Raw genomic sequence first — 816 nt, 5'->3', positions numbered from 1 at the left:
TAAACTGTTTAGCATTCAATTGAGGAAAAAAGTAGGTACGACAGATACACCCAGGGGTTGAAAAAAATGTTTACAGATTAAGTAAAAAATATTTTAATTCGGTACCTACGCGAATGTCTCAATTATTTATTTGATTTTGATTTGTTATAATTTGGTGTAAACAGCTAGGGGCGGAGCAGGCGTTAATTGAAATAAATTGTCACGGTGGAACGTCGGCGGGACATAAATCAGAGTGCCGCGGGCTACCAGCTAAGTGCTCGCTACGAGCGCTACGACGTACCAACTTATAGATGTGAACTTTATTTTTTAATGAAATTAATCTCTCTCTAATTCCAATGTAGGTAATAAACTTTATTAATCATAAGTTCGAATCAATAAGCGCTTCATAGAACAATAGTCAAGAAAACTATAAAATTTACATAGGTGTTATTGGATATTTTATTTAATTGACATTTAGCTGATTCTTCCCGGAATGATAGATAAAAAGAAAACAAATGTATAATTCAGAAGTAAAAAGTGTAAATATTCGCTTATGTAAATACGACAAACTTTTCTATTAAATATATTAATCTTTGCAATCCGCATTGTGTAGGTATTTTGTATGCATAGAGATGTAGAGTTGAGTAATTCTTCATTTCTTTAGCTCTAATTAAATGGGCATAGTTAACATGTAAAGTTAGATTCTGTATATGAATTATATTATACAAAATCACAAATGTACAAAATAGTAATCACATCAAAAATAACATATGCTGAACCTCAAAAACAGTTCCATCCAGTATAGCACATCTATTACCAAAATACATCTATGTAGAG

This window comes from Colias eurytheme, chromosome 4 (assembly GCF_061535395.1).
Source record: "Colias eurytheme isolate Ceu_HAF_F1 chromosome 4, ilColEury1 Martin Lab GWU primary, whole genome shotgun sequence".
Taxonomy (NCBI): domain Eukaryota; kingdom Metazoa; phylum Arthropoda; class Insecta; order Lepidoptera; family Pieridae; genus Colias; species Colias eurytheme.
Note: the sequence above shows the minus strand (reverse complement) of the source record.